At 35.4% G+C, this 19,788-nt stretch overlaps 1 protein-coding gene across 2 annotated transcripts in view; it reads right to left on the reverse strand.

Moving 5' to 3' along the window:
• TOX (thymocyte selection associated high mobility group box) overlaps positions 1 to 19,788 on the reverse strand; it is a 387,018-nt gene that overhangs the window by 71,764 nt on the left and 295,466 nt on the right. The gene's annotated exons all lie outside the window — the stretch shown is intronic.

Raw genomic sequence — 19,788 nt, forward strand, 5'->3', positions numbered from 1 at the left:
AGCCTCAGGCTGACTGATCAATTAGTTGACTATTGAAGAGATTGGACTGAACAGTCAGATTTGAAAATAAAGCTTTAAAGTCACAAGGTCACCATATTAGTCCATTGTGCTATCTGGGTCACTGCTTTTTAGCATTAATGAGACCCTCTCTTTTAATTCAGGCAATGAATTCAGACTCTGCAAGGATTAGAATTAAAAGCATTGGAGGATGAAGCTCTTAACTGATCCAGAGGTCAGATGTACAGTACAGGAGGGGGATGGAGGATTTCACTTACTGTTCCTCCAGTATTCTCAAACTCCCCACAATGGAAAACATTTTGAGGTGCTGATAGAGGCAGCTCAGTTTCTCTTGCTGGTGTGGTTTTAAAAGCATGTATAGGGGAAGGAAGGATAAAAGGATGAGGAAAGAAAAAGGAGAAAGGTCAAAGATGGATACAAAGAAGTTTGAAGGTTCAAGAAACCTGTGTCAGTTGAAATATGTAATTGATGTAGTTATGAAAATCTATATGGTGAGTTTGAATTTGACAGTAATTATCAGTCTATAAATGCTGTTGTATCATGAATACATGGTGGAGAAAAATTAATTGTATATAACAGCATGCATTTTGACTATAACCCTTTTATCCATACCATACAAGTTATTTCACTGAACCGGTCAGGCCCATTTTAAGCTCCATGTAGACACTTAGGGCCTGAAATGGCTTGGTACTGCTGTCAGTTTTACAGTTAAACTCTCCACCATAAGGTTCCTTTCTGTCAACCTGGTTGATTCCTTTAAACTTCTCATATCTAACTTATCATCCCAGCCGCTCACCTATCTCAAATAAGGTAAAACTGATTTTATTCTTTACAATGTATAACTCTTGTCTCCCTCTTTTGTTCTCCTTTTCAACCTTTTTTTTTTCCCTTCCTAGGCTCTATAGAAACTGCTTTCTAGGCATGAATCAACTTTTTCCCATAATTCCTTTTCCTTGTTTCAAACTGAAACACATAGATATACTCTTCTGCGGCCTATCCTCTTCTTACAAATGAGCTTTTGATACCTTATCTTTTCTTAACAGAAAATAGATCCATTACATATGTATATACACACTCTCAAAATATCTATATATGTGTGTTTCTATGCATATGGATTAGAACTGCACCATATATTCATATACATATACCTGCATGTATATGGGTGGGACCTGCATTTTTATTGGTACAGGAAACTCCTAGGTGAGGAAATTCCCTCTACCAATGAAGGCCAAAATTTTCTTTTCATCTCAGTCTTAGAGAATTGCTGAGGTCACTGAAAGTTTAAATGACTTGCCTTCTAGATTACCGACATTTTTATAGTCACCCGATATCTCAAGCTCAGTATCATACTCAACTCTTTACTCTCCACCCTCTTCACTCCACAAATCCATTCTGTTGCTGAATTTTGCTTACTCATACTTTCACATCTCTTGTATATGTCCTTTTCTCTCCACTTACACAGTTATAGTCCTATTATAGGCCCTTATCAATCCTTCTTTGACTATTTCAATAGCCTTCTAGCTGCACACCCCTCTGCCCCTTGCCTCAATTCTCTCCCACTCCAATGCATCCTCTACTCAGTGGTCAAAGGGATGATTTTAAAAGGTTAAGTCTGACCATGTCACCCTTGTACTCAATAAACTCCAGTGACTCCTTGTTATTTTCAGGAACAAATGTAGAGTTTGCTGTGGCATTTAAAACCTTCATAATCTGGTCCCTTCTTGCCCTTCCATTTCTTACACTTCTCTCCTCTCCATGAACTCTTAAGTTCCAGTTACACTGGCTACTTGCTGTTCCTTGAATAGGACTCTCCATTTCCCATCTTTACCTGACTTGTCTCCCATGCCTGGAATGCTCTGCCCTCTCACCTCTGACTTTGCAGTTTTCCTGACTTCTCTCAAGACTTAGCACTTATCTCATTTTATGTAAGAGGTCTTTCCAAGTCCCCACAGCTGCTAGAGCCTTCCTCTCTGAGATTACCTTCCATCTACACTTTACATTGTGTATATACTTGATTATATCTTGTCTTGCCCATAAACTATAAACTCCTCAAGGGACTATTTTTGTTTTCCTTTGCATCCTTGGGCTAAGTACAGTACGTGGCACACAGTACTTAGTAGCTTAGTAAATGTTTACTGACTGACTCACTAGGATCACATAGCCAGTATGTGTCAGAAGCAGGACTTGAACCCTGGCCTTCATGGCTTTGAGACCAGTTCTCTATTCACTAAATTATATTTATATATATTTAAATATATTCATATATATACAAATATGTAATATGTATAAATATATATACAAATATATTTAAATATTATATATATATATATATATTCACCAGACTTCTGATTTCATTACTCTAGGTAAGGAACTCCCTTTACGAGTGCTGAGCTGTGCCCACTCCTGAACCTAGCCTTGGACTTGTAGAGTTGCCTAATTCTCTAAGGTACTAACTACTGGGGAACTCAGTTAAATAACTTGCCCAGAAAATACTAAGTCTGTAAGTAATAGAAGAATTACTGATCTGCATTGGTGGAGGAAGTTTTCACATCAAGAGTAACAACACTGAAGAAATCACAGGTTCAAACAGGTATCTATATCCATATACAAAAACATGTACATGCACATGTATACACACGTTTCCATACTAGAAGTTCCCTATACCAATAAAGTCACAGACATGATTAAGAAAGTCCCACAAATGTATATTCACACATATACATACATATCTCCTGTACAAATATATTCTTTTGGGTGTGGGGAGGGAAGGACTGGTCATTTGAATCACTGCTAAAGAGAACTCTCATTGAGGAAAATTGCAACAATTTCTAAAATGCAGATGAGCAACTATTCTGATATTTAATCTTAGAGAGCTGTTTGGGATAGCAAGAAGTCACGTAGCCAGTATGTGTCAGAAGAAGGAAGTGAGCCCAGGTCTCCTAGTTTTCCACGATCTCTTAGAAAAAAGAGGCAAATCTTGGATGAAAGAATGTCAATGGATTTTACATTTCCCTTTTGCTTTCTGTTTTTTTTTTCCCTAGCCTAAAGCACAAATCCTATCATGTGAATCCTCTACTAATAAAGCTTCATATGGCTGACTACTGCCTTTGGATTAAATGACAACTCCTTTGTTGAGTATTTAAAGATCTTCCAGTCTGACTTCACTCTGCTTTTCCAGGCTGATGACATATTTTCTCTCACATACTTCAAATTCTAGGCAAATTGGCCTACTTCATGTTCCCTACACATGACAATCAATCTCCATCTATGCCTACATATAGGTTATACAACACATCTGGAATGCTCTCCCTTTTCTCCTCTGCCCTTAGAAGCCTCCTTTCAACGCTCAGCTCAAGGGACACTTCCTATGTGGGGACATAACTGACCTTCATGGTATATCCTTGATTCCTCTTTGAGGGCAGAAACTGACTAATTTTTGTAATTCTGGTGGTTAACAGTTCCTGGAACAGGGTAAGCACTTAATAAATGTTTGTCAAAGTAAAAACCTATTGACTGGCAATAGCTAAACAAATCATGGTATCTGAATGTAATAGAACATTACCATAAGAAAAGATTAATAGCAAGAATTTAGAGAAACATGGGGCGGCCAGGTAGCACAGCAAGTAAGAGCACCGGCTCCAGTGTTGGGAAGACCGGGAGATCGAATCCCGGGCTCAGACACTTAGCACCCACCCAGAAATATTTGGCCATGAAACCTTGAGCAAGTTACTCAACCCCAATTGCTTAGGGGCGGCCAGGTGGCTCAGCGAGTAAGAGCACCAGCTCCAGTGTCGGGATGACTTGGGGATCAAATCTGGGCTCAGATACTTAGCACCACACCCAGAAATAACTGGCCATGTAACCTTGAGCAAGTTACTTAACCCCAATTGCTTAAAAAAAAAAAGAATTTAGAGAAGCATGGGAGGACTTATATGAACTGATTAAGAGTTAAGTGAGCAGATTGCAGAACATAATACATATAATAACTGTGACAATATAAATGGAAAGAATTACATGAAACAGATAAAAAAGGAAGCTGAATTCTAAAGACCAAACTTCACTCTGGAGAAGACATGAGAAAATGTAGCTCTCTTGCAGAGGTGGTGGTGTTTCATGCTGCATAAATTGACAAACATTTAATGTGACGGTCAGTTTTGCTGTATTGATTCTTCATTTTCTTTCATTATTTGTTTTTCTCACAAAGAAAGGCTTACCCAGTGGAAGGAAAAATGTATTTAGAAATATTAGTGACATGGAAAACAAAAGATATCAATAAAATATTTTTAAATGCTTGTTGAATTGAATCTAATTTATCAGGTATTTTATATTCATTTTGTATTTGCAGAAGCTTGCATTCTTTCACCCTTTGGAAAGAAACAAAGAGTTTTGAAGGGCTAAAAATAGAAAAAGCTGCTAGAGTAGTTATGGATGAGTTCAGTGAAGTAACCAAGTGATGTGCTTTAAAAAAAAGCCTGATCTTAAGTCTATTGTGCCAGGCCCTGCAAACAGCAGCAAATTATAGCAACAAATCAAGAGTATCTTTAACATGTGTACAGTATAAGAAGTGTATATTAGAAAATACATCCATGTCTTCAATCATGCTGATAGTAGGTCATTGCCATCAGTGGCAGATTCCTTAGATTATTAAGTTTTATATAAATTTAGATAGTGTCTTTTCTTTAGAGGCCATATTTTTGTGTATGCATGCACACTGGTGTGTGTGTATGTGTGTGTGTGTGTGTGTGTGTGTGTGTGTGCATGCACTGGGCAACACCAAACACTGGTTAATGTGTTAACAATGAGTAAATTCATTAATGTAAGTTCTGCTTACATTCCTGTTCTGAAAGTATCATTTGTTAACTTGGATAGGAAACATTAAAACTTGACAATTAATGTCATTATAATGAAATATTGACTAAACTTATGTACTTCCTGTAAAATGCAAATAGTATAAAAGGAAAAGTTATATTTTATTGACAGCCACCACTGATTCAATAGTTATATGACATCCAATTTTAAATACAAAATGATTTGTCTTTCATAAGCCATTGGTATTGCCCTCCCTCCTAAACTTTCTTATTTATTTGTATTTGCTCATTTTATGTGTGTGTATGTATGTATACATATACACATATGCATACATATACACACATATGGTGGTGGGGGGGAGAGAGAGAGACAGAGAGAGAGAACCTATCATAGTGCCTGTCAAATAGTAGGTACTTAATCAATTCCTGTCTATTGACTGACCAGTTGTCAGTCAATAAGCATTTATCAACAAACAACGTACTATTTGCCAGGCACTGTGCTAAATATTGATTGATAACACAAGTATAATTCATAAATAACAGATTGTCATAGTTAGAAGGAACTCTGTGGTTATAGTCTAACCAATATTAAGAATTCCCTCTCAACATACCTGAGAAGTGGTTCAGCTTTTGTTTGAAAATCTCAAGTGAGGGAGAATTCATCATTTCCTGGGGCTGTTGATTTCTCTTTCAGATAGCTTTAATTCTTAGGATATCCCCCCATTATCAAGCCTAAACATGCCTCTCCACAACTTATATGCATTACTTCTAGTTAACAATAATAATAGTAATAATAATAACATATGATAATAAACATTTATATAGTACCTACTCTTTGTCAGGCACTGTGCTAAGTGCTTTTCTAACATTACTTCATTTGTTCCTCACAACATCCCTGAGAGGTAGATGCTATTATTAATCCCATTTTACAGAGGAGGAAATGGAGGGAAACAGGTTAAATGACTTGTCCAGGGTCACACTGCTGGTGTCTGAATTCACATTTGAACTCAAGTCTTCCTGACTTCAGTACCAGCATGCCAAGAAGAGCCAAGTTAAGAACTTGTCCACATGTCAGCCCACTAGAATTTGAGCACTTTTCAAGCAGGGACTGTTTTATTCTTTGTAGTGGTATCTACAGAACTAAATGCCTGTTGATAAGATGATTGAAATAAATACTTAAAGACAGCTGTTGTCTTCTCTAAGCCAATCAGCCCCAGTCCCTTCAATTAATCTTGCTATTGCATGAATCTGAAGCCTTTCCCTGGAAATTCACAAGCTAATCAATATTCTTCTTAAAATGTGACTTCCATAACTAAAAAAAAATTTTCAGATTTGATCCAACAAGGACAGATTATATGTACTCTTCCTGATCCTAGACACCATGTATTTAATGCAGCCTAAGATTGCATTAACATTTTTAGCTGCCATATATTACAATGTAAATTCACATTGACCTTGCAGTTTACTGAAATCCACAGAACCTTATACAAACTATTTCTATCCAAATATCTTTCATCTTCTAAATATGGAGTCATTTTTCAAAAAGCATATCCTCTATGCCTTCATCAAAATCATGGATGAAATGTGAAAGAACCTGACCAAGCCTGGTTCTCCAGAGACCTTCTTCCTTGTTGAAACGATTATTTTTTGAGTATGGTCATTCAACCAGTTATGTATCCAACTCATCATACAACAATCTAGCTCACATCTTTCCATCTTGCCTAAAAGAATACAATAAGAAACTGTCAAGTATTTCACTAAGTGTAGGTAAACTATTGTCTAAAAGGATTTTTAGATCTACTCCTCTAGTCAGTCTGTTTAGAGAGAGAAAATATGCTTAGTTTGGCATGGCATTTTCTTGGTAAAGAAACATTCCCTTTTTGTGATCATTGATTCTTTTTCTAGATTGTTCTAACCATCCAATGTGTTTTTAAAAATAGGAATCAAAGTTAAGTTTGCTGGCCTATTTTAGCAGATTTATGTCTCTTCTCCTTCTTGCAAATTAGAATGTTTTCCCATCTATAGGCCTATGGTACCTCTTCCATTTACCATGATCTTTGAAAGATCACTGATTATAGTTTGTTATAAATTTTAATGGTGTTTTAAGTTTTATAATGTTATAAGTGTTTAATGTTTTATAGTTATAAGGTGTTATAAGTTTTAATGCATCCAACTCTGTAATTACAGAACCATACCATGCTTTTGTGTCTACTATTCATTACCCACCTTTGCTTCCATATTCTGTTTTTGTCTTTTAAAAACTGAAAGTAGTCAATGAGCTCTTGGTGAATTCACATTCCTCTTTTTAGATGACTCCTTTTTGCTAACTTTTGTCAAAATTGCTTTTCTTTGTGAAAAACCATTCAAATCACTTGCTTATGACATATACTTTGTATATTTATATAGAGAAACCTGAGGCTAAGAATTTTATGGCTAGTTCCCTTTTTACTGATTTTTTTTTCCCTCAATGATTTTGGGCATCTCTGCTGAATTGTTCTTTGTACAATAACTACAGCTACTCTGTTATCTAGCTTGGAAGAAGTATGTTGGCAGTTTTATTCTTTTCTATTCCTTTTCAGTTTAGACTCCTTTTTGATAGATTTTAAAAATTGTTAGCAAATACATTTTTACCAGCCACTTTATCCTTGACCAGGAGCTCGTAATTTCTCTACTTTAAGCTATGATTTAGAAAACCAACTTCTCAAACCAAAAGCAGATAACATACTTGTAACCAGTTGATCACTTCCAAAATCTGTCCTTTTATTATGAAGTCCTTGCTTTTAATTAGGAACACTGATAGAAACATTACTTGTGTCCTGAAGGTCTTTGGTTTCTTACCTAAGTCTTAATAAGATTTAATTTTATTTTCCAGCAGTATCATTTGTATCCAGATGAATCATCTGACACAGGTAGTAGTCACTTGGGTCAAAACTGAAAAGTTTTGCCCGGGGTCAAAACCGAAAAATCTCAAGGAAAGAGAGGGTGGGGTTTGCTTATGAACATGGAAGGAATTGCTTTGGCTCTTTTGGGTGATTTTTGAAAGAATATAAAGGAAAAGTTTATGGAAAAGTACAAAGTGCTCCTTTGAACCTTTGAAAATGAGCTAATTGTTAACTCTGGGCCCTAAATTTTAAAGTGTAGGTGACTAATAGTCCTGGAAAATTGAGATTTTGATCTCTTGTGGTTCCAAGTCTAGATTTGATTTGGATGAGATTTGTCCTGTAACTAAATTATGTGGTGAAATGTGTTCTATTAATTGTGGCACCAAATGCAAAAAACAAAGAACAAACAAACAAACAAAAAAACCAAACCTGGAAAAATGCAGGGAAACCAGAGTTATATACCAGTCTTAGAAATTTATTAGCTGTATAATTTAATTTACTAATATATAATTTATTTTAATAATTTAATTTAATAATAATTTAAGCAAGTTATCTTTTTTGCTTCAGTTTCCTGATCTGTAAAGAGGAAAATAATGGCACTCACCTCCCTGGGTTATTGTGGGGATCAAAATAATGCATTGATTGTGAAGTGCTTAACATATTACCTACCATATGGTAAGTGCTATATGGATGTTAACCATTATTATTATTATTATTTCATTAATTGGATGCAATTGTTCCATACTTGATAATTCTATACTGGATTTTAGATGTAATTAGTATAAAATACCCAAAGTGATAAAAGTAATGATTTTCTATGTAAGATAATTTGGAAATACATTATGCTGAATTAACATCATCTGACTGGTAATAAATTTTGTTTCATGTTTTAAATACATGATATTGTGTCAGAAAAGCTATTAGACAAATAAATTCTCTTTTTTATCTGGGTATTAATAGATTATGAATTGAGTTCTTAAAACAATGTGGTAGAGATATTTGGAAACTGTAAATATTTAATCAGGTATATTTTGTTTTAAAATAGATAATTATTATAATTATTTACTTTTTTGGGGAAAAAGTTACACAGACCCCTTAAGAGATCTTGATTTGTGAGGTCCCTTGAGACTTTGTATTCAGACAGGGTTATAAGATCTTATCAGCCCTACTGACTGCATGTTGCAAAAGCTAAAGTAGGGAAGTTTGAGAACCTAGAATTAGAGGAAAAGAGGATCTCCCTTCCCCCTCACCCTGTCATTCCATGTCAAAGGGAGGGAATTTACAAGCTTACTATAATAAATAGTGGGTTTTCATGTGAAATTATTTGGCTATCAATTATAAAAATTTCTAAAATGTATAGCATGTATATTAAAGATGTAACTTCAATACATCAATATGAATACATTATCAAGTATTTACTGTATGTCTGGAGCTCCAGAATGTGGTTAGTTTTAATTTATAAGTAAAAGATAAATGGCATGTAACTGTTAGGAAAACATGAGAAAACTAATAATATTTAAGCCCTATGATGTGATTATTGAAATTTTGCTATTTGAGGTAAAAACTTTTAGGACTATAACTTAATATTGTTTTGATTATATGGATGGTGGCCTGAATTATCATAAGCAAATAGGACAAAACAAAATTTTGTTTTTGAGAAATTTGAGAAACTGCTACAAGTGGATGCTTGTCCCTGGGAAAAATTGAGGGGATGACCTTGGCATGGCCTGTGGTAAAATCCTCTTGTCTCAGTTTTCCTATTGTGTTTATTTCCTTTCTGAACAGGAAATTTCCCTGACTGGTTAATCCTGAGTCTGGCTTCTGATACCCCATGAATAATGTGGAATTTTATTACATGACTGACTACCAGATATGCCTCATGCCTGGAATCAAACAAAGCTAAGGAAGTTTCCACCCATTATGGTATAGTCAGGTCAGTCTGTGCCCTTGAGGAGGGTGAGTTTTGACACTCTTGTAAATGTGTCCTTCCTTTTCGTTTCACAGCAAATTTTTATAATCTGGAAAAGGAAGCAGTACAAGTTTTTTAAGTACAATACTATATCTGTTATTTAATAGGTTATATTGAAACATTTGAGTTTTTGTGGTCAAATTTATAACATAGGGGGAAATTAGTCAAAGTAATAAGACAAAGATGTAATGTAAAAGTATTCTAATTACATGGAATAGTAAATTTTGAAAAAGCAACAGGATTAGACTTTTTTTCTAAGAACTATATGTATATGATTATTTATCAATGCATTTTGCTTAATTCAGATTGATTATATTTTAGTGATAAGTTCTCAAAATTGGATTAGTGATTTTTACATATCAATTTCATTGACAATTTTGAATAGAGTGAAATTATTTTTCCCATTTTAAAGTATCTGTTTAATAATTTTTTTTAAAGACTGAAGAGTTTGTTTTATAAGTCAGACCTTCATGAATTTTTTTCTAAAAATTTTCTTATTTTAGGAACAGGGTTTAGATAAAGAAACAACAAATAGTATGTAAAAACTGAAATGCTCTGAAGTTTCAGGTGAATTGTGGGTTCCTAATTTGATGTTTTTCTTATACCTCTGTTGTTAATAGGATCAGAATCACAAGACTTGACCGGATTTTCACCACATAAACTAGTTATTAGAAAACCAAATTTAAGAGATTGTTTTAAATTATACTGTCTTGTTACTGGCAGATTTTGGAATTATGTAGGAATTTCTGTGAGTGGTTTAGAACCAGAGAATCAGAGTCCCCTTCAGAGCAGCCTTGAGAATAAGACATATTATAGAATGTCCAAGAGAAGATATTTCCAGAGATTAGATGACTACATGGGACATCTGGGACTTCAGACAAAATGTGATGATTAAATGGACATTAGGAGCAGGTTACTAGGATACAAGGAGACTTGATGTTATATCATATTGACAGTCATTATTGTATTTCTTTGGCCTTTTGTCTCATGGTATTTATGATGATTTTTTTCTTCATTACCTCGGTGACATTTAAATCTCTCCTCTCAAAATTAATTCATGATCCCTCTAAGTTGATAAATTTGTAGCTTGACTTAGTCTACTTATAGTCTATTTAACAAGGTTTGTATATCATCATTATTGTTCTTAGACTCTGTGTTAGCTGTTGTACTGAGCTATGTAAGACGGTGCTTTCCAGTGTTTTCTTTTTTCTTGATATATAATACTGATAGTGAGCATGGGGACAGCAAAAATCTCTTAAATTTGGCTAGTAGATAAGTGATCAATGGGATAAGAGTCTGGCCTCGTCACTTATGAATCAAAGGGGGGAGGGATTGAGAGAACTAATAGAAATTGTGAAATAAACTGACTCCATTTTGAATTTTATTTTTCTGTAAATTCTACCTTCTTGCTAATCATGGGAACTGGGTGACATCTGATTTCACACCTAAAAAAGTACAGGCTTGCTCTCCCCCCTTCCAGTTATTGAAACTGACTCATACCCCTCCTTAATCTTTCCTCCAATTAGAAATCAGATTAGCTAATCTTGTATCGAGTTTATATCCTGTTAATTGTTTCCTTTTCATGCATAAAAATCTGTATCCCCTTGTATTCCGTGTCCAATGCCAAGCTGAAGAGGTCTGGTCTCATTCTGATATATGACTGATGCACATTGCTTAATGAATCAATAAACTCAGAAGCTCAAACTTTTGTTTCCTCGGTTATTTCAGATTTCACCTGTCACAAATAAATGTTTATCAACTAACTAACATCCTGAATACACGACCTAGGAAAGCATGACACCTAGACTGTTGTTATCATGTCAACAAATAGCTGCTTCAGTACCCCTGAGGAGGAAGTCACTAACTATTACTACTTGTCTTTTCTTGTAGCCCTTAGGAGATGATGGCTCATCCAGCACCTACTGTAGATCCACATTATCATTTACTCTTCCTCCTCACTATGTCTAGCTCCCTCCTCATCAGAAAAAAACAAAACAAAACCTCATATGTCTTACCTAACTTCAAATGCGCAATGGTCCTTCTTTCCTTTTTCCTGTATTATAATATTCCACTTGCCTACCTCCTGAAATAGGTCAGAATTCCCTTTTGCCTCTTCAGATCCCTTTCCTCCTCCATTTTAACAATGAAACTCTTCTACGGTTTTATTTTTTTTAAGGAAATATCACCAGCTTTATTAACTTGTGAAAAAAAGAGGCAGGTTGAATAATATAGTGCTTTGTAGGAATATTTGAGCATAAGAAGGATCTATGATTTCTTACACATAAGTTTAGGATTTTATGTAGCAAATTGTGACTCATCTATGACTTAGTAGAAAATCCTAGGGAGCTGCCCAAGGTGACCAGAAGTTCTATAACTTGCCCAGAATCAGTCAGTCCTCAAGATTCAAGATTTGAGCCCAGATCAGGAGTCGGTATGCAACACACTGACTCCAGTAAAGATAGTGATGATAGTGATTTAGTATTGTGAAATCCTCCAAATTGGCAGTAAGTTCAGGTGAAACTAATTGATAAAAGTGAGGGATGCAGAGCCTATTGTGAGCACAGGTACACATTACACTTCTCATGACCTAACAAGTAAGCATTTCCTAAATTTCCCTACATATGTCTTCTCTTCAGACTCACACAGTCTTTTCTGTTAAGAGAAGCTCCATACTGAAGGATGAAAAAACACCGGGAAAATACAGACATACTTTTTTGTACATATTTTATTGAGTGTTTTCTTCCAGTATTCATTGTAGTTTCAACACTTCAATGGTGGTGGGGAAACTCCCTTTTTATTTAAAATGCCAGTGTTGCTAGGCTGGGTTTGTTTTTTTCTTTTTTACAACAACTTTTATTGGGGAGTAAGCATTGTCTGCCTTAATTTAAAGGGAAAAAAAATCCATGGAATAAAAATAGTTGCATTGGGTTCTATAACTACAGTGTGCTGAATAAACTGATTTGTGCACATGGAAAGAACCAGAGTGAGTGAAGAGCTGTTTCAGGTGTTTTTTTTTAAACTGCATGTTTTTCAAAATCTTTAGTGATTTTGTGCTTCTTTCTTTCAAATATCAGCATCCCTCCCAATCCAACATATGAGCCTTGAAAGCTATCATTATCTCTGCCGCTAGCAGACAATCTATATCAAAACAGTTGTACACATAAAACTCTAACTACTTCTTGGCTGTATCTCTTGTGATCCAGCTGTTTCACTGAATAGCAGTTGGTGAATGGAGAGCTGGAACATGGGTAGCCCTGAGGCCTTATTTGCTAATGTTACTCACCAGCTGCTGCTTTATGTGGTGTTAGCAGGCAAGGCCTGGAAGTATGCCAGTTGCAGCAAAAACAAGAGAAAGTAAGGAATCTCTGAAGCCCTTCCATTTACCCCTGTCTGTCATCGTTTGACACTGAACATTGTTGAGTGCTATCCCCAGGGCTGCTGTGAGACCCTGTTGGAGTTAAACTGTGAAGAGAGCTTATCCTAGCCCTTCTGAACATGCTCTTGAATGCATCTCTCTCTTATCATCCAAAGGGGACTTCTGATCCCTGCTACTAGTAGTCCTTTCAGCTTCCTATGATAAATTAGGTTGGAAAGGCAAAACAATTTCATTTTTCATAGGAATAATATTTTCTGAGTGTCTATGAGAAGAATGTAAATGTTGATTTTTTTAAAGTACCCAAATTAATTACATATTTTTGTCAGTGATTCAATTAATATGTAAATGTATATTGCATCTAGGGATGGAGTATTCAAGTTTTATTTATTATTTTCCAAAATTCATCTCAAAGAGAAAATGAAGTTTTTTTCCCCCAAACTAATTAAGGAATTCTTTCTTTATTATTGAAATGTAGCAAATATTCATTATTTTTCATATATGGGCAACTCATCAATAGTAAATTTCATGAGCCGTATTGGAGCTGAAATGGACCTAAGAGGTCATCTAGTCTAGCCTTCTTATTTTATAAGTGGGAAAACTGAGACCAAAAAGATAATTTACCCAACTTCACATAGGGAGTAAATGGCAGTCAAAATTTGAAAGCAGAACTCTTCCCACCTACTACGTTACTTCCCTAGGACAACCAAATTTGGATTTCAAATTAGTTGAACATCTAGACTCATCGTAAGGAAGTTTCTAGGAAAGTTCTACAAGGCTTTGTCTCAGCTTTTTTATGATGGTATTTTTTGCAAAGATGACAGTATTTATCATATATGTTCATGACACAAAGTTGAGGATAGTTAACACATTGGACAATGGAATGCAGATTCCCTAAATCTTCATGTAGATCTTTCTTTCTTCTTATCTCTTTCTCCCAGCTTCTCTGGCTTTTAAGTTCCACCTGAAGTGCTACCATCTATAAGAAGCCATTTCTGACACTTAATGCTAATGCTTCCCCTCTATTTCTTATCTTTGCTTTATCCTCTCTATATCTGATTTATGCATAGTTGTTTGTATGTTCTTTCCCTCATTAGACTATGAAACTCCTCAAGAGCAGGGACTGATATTTGCCCTTTTTGGTATCATCAGCACTTAGTATAATGCCTGGCACATAGTAGGTGCTTAATATATGCCAGATAAGTATATGACATATGACATTATCTACATGTAAATACTTTGTAAACCTTAAAGAGGTTCATAAGTATTAGCTGTATTATTGTTGTTTCTGTCCTGGCCAGACTACCATTTTCAGTTCTAGTTGGTCCATGTTTGGAAAGGTATTGAAAAATTGGAATGCTTTTAGAGAAGAGAAACAAGGATGCTGATCATACTAGGTACCATGCTCAATGGGGAGAAGTTGATGGGATTGAGGATATAAGAGATGACTTGATGGGCCACAGTAACTAGCTTCAAACATCTGAAGAACTGCTGCCTTTTGGGAATGGATTAGGCTTGGTCTGCTTGACACAGAAAGGCAGAACTTGGAGGAAGAATGCCTTGCATATGATAGGTACTTGATGAATGGTGAATTAAATAAAGTTGAATCAAATGAGTAGAAGTATCAGAGAGATTGATTTTGTCTCATTATAAGGAAAAACTCCTTGAAAACTAGAGCTGTCCATAGCTCTACGGGGGTAGGAAGGGTTGCCTTCATAGGTAGTGGGTTTCTTGTCAATGGAGATTTTCAAGGAGACTTCCTACTTTTAGATGTTGTAGAGGAGATTCCTACTCAGATATGAAGGACTAGAAGACCTCTGAGGTTTTTCCTAGTTTTAAGGTTCTGTAATGAAACATTAATATTGCCTTTTAATTCATTTCTGAGTCAGACTCAAAAACAAAATACAACTACAAAAAGACAGTTGATGCATTACCACTTTTTTTGAGACAGTTAATAAACATTTAATAAGAGCCTACTATGTTCCAGGTACTCTGTTAATTAGGCTCTAAGGATACAGAGAGACAAAACCAATCTCTATCCTCAAGGGCATATGTATATATGCAAGTTGTATTCTATAAGTGCATTACATGTAAGCGCATATATATGTGTATATATATATGTGTGTGTGTGTATATGTAATGTATGTGTATATAATGTAAATGAAAACAAAAGTGGAGGTAGAGGTGCAGAGTGATGGCCCTCAGAGTCATATGCTAATGAAGGAGAAAACATATAAACAACTCAGTATACACAAGATATATACAGAGGATGGAAAATAATCTCAGAGGAGAAAGTTGAGAAGTTGGGGGTCATGAGGGGGAGCAAGAAGGGTCTCTTGCAAAAAGATGGGATTTGAGATGAATTTGGAATGAGGCCAGGGAAATAATAGGGAAGAAGTGAAGATGGAGAACATTCCAGTAATAGAGAACAGCCAATGAAAAGGCATGGTAGCAGAAGACATGGTGTATCTTGTTAGAGGAACAGCAAGGAAACCACTATCCCTGGATCAAAGCTTATGTGGGTGATTGTGTAATCTGATCAGCATTTTTAAACAGCCTACTTTGTGTAAGGAATTATATCAGTGCAGATACAAAAACCAAATAAAAAATAATCCACAACATTAAGAAACTTACACTCTACTTGTTAGATGATAGGGAGGAGAGGTATGGCTAGAATACAACATATAAAAAGCTAAATGTATACAAGATAATTTGAGGAAGAGGGAGGCAACACTAACAAATGGGGGAATCAAGTAAGGATTCCCACAGGAGGTGATACATGAACCGAACCTAGAGAAAAGCAAGACTAAGTTATAATAATTTGAAAAGAGTTGTTGGTTTCAAGAATGGAGGACAGCCTGAGCAAAGGGACAAGGAGATGGGAGATGAAATTTTGAGACTGGACAGCAGAGAATAGGCCGGTCTGACTGCACTATAGAGTAGGTAAAAGAGCATCATATGGAATAAGCCTGGAAAGGTAGGCTGGAACTAGATTGTGTAGGGAGGATTTTAAAAGCCAATTTCTTAAAAGCTGGAGCTGTCCAAGGGCTGAATGGGCTTGAGAGATAGTGACTCCCTCATTGTGACTGAAGGTCTTTGGAAACTGGCTAACCTCTAATTGGTGGAAGTTATAGAAAGCCTTCACAACTTATGGAGGTGTTGGGCTAGATGGCCCCAGAAGTCCCTTCTAACTTTAGTTTTGTGATTGTATTTCATAGGAAAGGCTCTTTGTAAACTTTAGAGTGTTCTATACATGTGAGTTATAATTCATAGTCCATCTCTGTGCACTAATGGGATATTTGTATTTTAAATAGTGTAAATAGCCACAGTAAAAGTAATTAGCATAGCAAAGCAGGGGCCCTTTGGAGTACAATTCATATGAGATTTGCACAATGGAAATATCACTTTCTGCAAGCCCTTGCTCTTGGGAAAGATTAAAGCTTTCTGAAGAAAGCATATGCTCGTAGATACCTGAGCTTCCATACTACCTGACCCTCGACATTCTTTACAATCTGTTTTCTTTCCTATTAAACTACCTTCCTGTGAATACATACAGAATAGTTCCCAGGGAGTCCAGGGAACAAGAGGAAGAATTACACTGGCAAGCTTCAAAATTGATGTCCAAAAATCTCACAAGGTAAGAAACATTTCCCCAACAAATCCTTGCATCCTTCACACAAGATTATCTAAAGTTATGGAAAGAGGAAGAATTGGAAAGAATATACTCATTATTCATGCTTCAGTGGCCTTGGGCTTGGCCACAACTTTTGTAGGGCTACTGTTCCTATCTTTCACAAGAGATGGGACTTCTAGGAATAGTCCATTCAGGTAGGTCATCCAAAAGTCTGCATCCATTTCCAAGGTTAATTCTTTGTATTCCCAAAGATGCCAGGTTATTCTAGGTTATTGTTTGGAAACTGAATGTATAGAATAATAACAATAATAATAAAGAACTCTTCATTTTTATTTAAAGGCTTGCTGTAAAGATTGCAACCAAGCATTAAGTTTTACGAAGAGTGTTGGTCTTGTATGAATGTTTGCATGGACCTGGATTCAAGTGCTAGTACTATGTGATGATAAGAAAAACCATTTAACATCTCTGAAACTCAGTTTCCTCATCAGCAGAATAAGAACAAGAACATATGCTTTGATCACCTGAAAGAATAAAATACTATATAATAAGAAATGGCATTTAACTACTGACTTTAAAGTTTCCAAAGTGCTTTAAAGATATCATCTCTTGTGTCTCAGGTGGCTCCCTAGTATTTACCAACTAAATCTTAGATGGCTTGAGGAGAGAATTTCCCATATTGAAGAAATCATAGATTTTTTCATTTTGTCTAGTGTATCACAAATGGATGAGTGTCCAGATGTCCACATTTTATTCATGTCTTGCATTTTTGTTTATTCATCACATGTACTGATTAATATATGCACATATGAATGTATAACCTCACATATAATACATATATGAAAGAATACATAATTCAAGGGCATATGTATATATGCAAGTTGTATTATATAAGTGCATTACATGTAAGCGCATATATATGTGTATATATATGTGTGTGTGTGTATATGTAATGTATGTGTATATAATGTAAATGAAAACAAAAGTGGAGGTAGAGGTGCAGAGTGATGGCCCTCAGAGTCATCAAGACCTGAATTTAAGTTTTACCTGATAAAAATTACAGAAGAATCACTAATTTATATTATTAGAAGAAACTTTTCTTGCGTGGGAAATTCTCTATAACCAAGAAATCATAGCTTTGGACCACTCCCTAAAATGTATAATTTTTTTTTTTAATAATAGGATGCTCCTTGTCAGTGAATAAATGACCTGAATTTTTTTTTTTTTCTAAATGGTGTTTGGTGAGCCATTCACATGCTGTGAACCAGACCAATAGTATGTTTGTAGAAATGAAGATCTGGGATAGAGGCACAGTAGAATGGAACTTTTCCACCTGGTGAAGGTAACTAGGTCAAATGAACACTGAAATGACAAACAGTTTTATGAGCCTTGTGCTTAACCTTCCTGAGCTGAATGACCAAGAGAGCATTATAGATAACATTTTACAAGTAAAAATGTGTTTCTTCCATATGCTCTGTACATGTAATGTAATGTGTCATTTGGATCATGACTGGCCAGGCCTATGATGGCACATAGTGATGCTTTTTAACCTCACAGCTGGAAAGATGTTTTTTACTCCAATTGAGCCATACCATCTCTGATTACTTCATTCCAACACTATTTGTCTCCTGCTGTTATTTTTAAACTATCAACTTCCATATTACCAAGCTTGAAATAGTGTTTCTGTGTGCCCTTGAAAATGGTTCCTCTGCTGGGGTTGTGAATGAGAAATATGCATATGTACAGCAGGCAACATTTGTCCCTTAAATGCTTCTGAGAATCTACCATAATTCCAATGAAATGACTATCAGAAATTGTATATGGATATCTTATCCAATCAGAGCATCCCTAAGCTTAGACAGTGACAGCACTGCATACAAGTTCTGATATGCAGGACATCTGAATGAGCAGCCCCTCAAAAGCCCTTTATTATTTAGCAAGAAGTGTTTATGAAGCTGCTTTGGGTTTATTTATAAGTGATAGGCAGGAAAGACTTCAGCTGTATGGATCCCACTTTTTGCATCTGCATTACAAAATGCCCAAGGCAGTACTTTGTTCTCAACTGGACTCTCCAACTCTCCCTTTAAATGTGTATTCAAATATGCTAATGTCCCTTCACATCTGCTTTGCTTTGATGTCCAGAGAAGTGCTTGCATAATGTGTCACTTTATTTTCAAAGCACTTTCAAAGGACTGTGTGAACTGAAACAAATAAAATGACTTGGCTGGGTAGTTAGTCATATACCAATTGGTCCATCCATTAGACAAGTCCTATGGTAGCTGTAATGGGACTACTAGAAATTTACCCAGACATATACATTTGGAGCAATTCAGCTCAGAAAGGTTCCTTATGCTTTTTATTTTAGAATTTACTGTGCTCCTTTTCTTTTTCTTTCAATAGTAACCAAGTATTACAATGAAGATAGAGACCAGTAAAAGGAATGTCATCTGGTTTCATGTCAGCAGGAAAAATGGAAAATTGAGTTCATTTAAAAGTTCTTTGGTCATTAAAATGAAACTCTCATTCATCTATGCTAAATGTTATGAGCACTAGTAGATTCCCGTGCAACATTTGCAATGCACATTTAGTAACTTCTCTGGACATACCCTCATTTTCTGCAAATTGATCAGGGGCTTAAGAAAAGTTTAATTCTATGTTTGATTTTTATTATTGAAATCACCTAATAATTCCATATAATATTAAATACTAGAGCAAAATAAAACCAAGATGGAACAAAGCAAAGAATCTTCTTCTATTAAGCAAATTATTAATTACGTGGGAAAATCAGTCTAGAAAAATTAAAACCACCTTCTGTTCCTTTAAAACGTCTGTCTCTGTAAGCGACCTTAAGCTCCTTTAAAGCAATTAAATATTCAAATATTTGTCTGCAAAATTTTATAGCATGTTCAGATAATGATAAAAATGTAGTCATATATAGTTTCCATATTTCTGGGTATATGCTTAATGTTGTTACTATTAACATTCCTCTCCCTTTATGGCTTTTGAGTCATGCAGGGTCAAGGTCTCAAAACTAATCATAAAAACTAGTGACTGCTATTCATGCTAAGATAATAACCCTTTCTTTAAAACAACTTCCAATAAATTTC

The sequence above is a fragment of the Petaurus breviceps genome, unplaced genomic scaffold (genome assembly GCF_028583685.1).
Source record: "Petaurus breviceps papuanus isolate PSGF00001 unplaced genomic scaffold, PetGlider_PUasm1.0 38, whole genome shotgun sequence".
NCBI lineage: Eukaryota > Metazoa > Chordata > Mammalia > Diprotodontia > Petauridae > Petaurus > Petaurus breviceps.